The following is a 232-nucleotide window of genomic DNA, read 5'->3' as shown; positions in this document are numbered from 1 at the left end:
CGTCAATACATGCACAATACAGACAGCTGAGTATTTACAGGTGAAATATGTGCGGTTATTATCCTTTAATTAATGTTGCGGCGACATGCGTGATGTTTCGATATGGAGCGGAGGTCGAATCCAGGTCGGTGGTCGAATCAAGGTTCGACTCAAGGTTACAATCCTGAGTTGGTTGTTGCGTCAGGGCATGGGGGTCCTCACCAACTCGAACCATTAGCCGTAAGGAGCAAGT

Source organism: Penaeus monodon, chromosome 25 (assembly GCF_015228065.2).
Source record: "Penaeus monodon isolate SGIC_2016 chromosome 25, NSTDA_Pmon_1, whole genome shotgun sequence".
In the NCBI taxonomy this organism is placed as follows: Eukaryota; Metazoa; Arthropoda; class Malacostraca; order Decapoda; family Penaeidae; genus Penaeus; species Penaeus monodon.
This window is presented reverse-complemented; position numbering follows the sequence as displayed.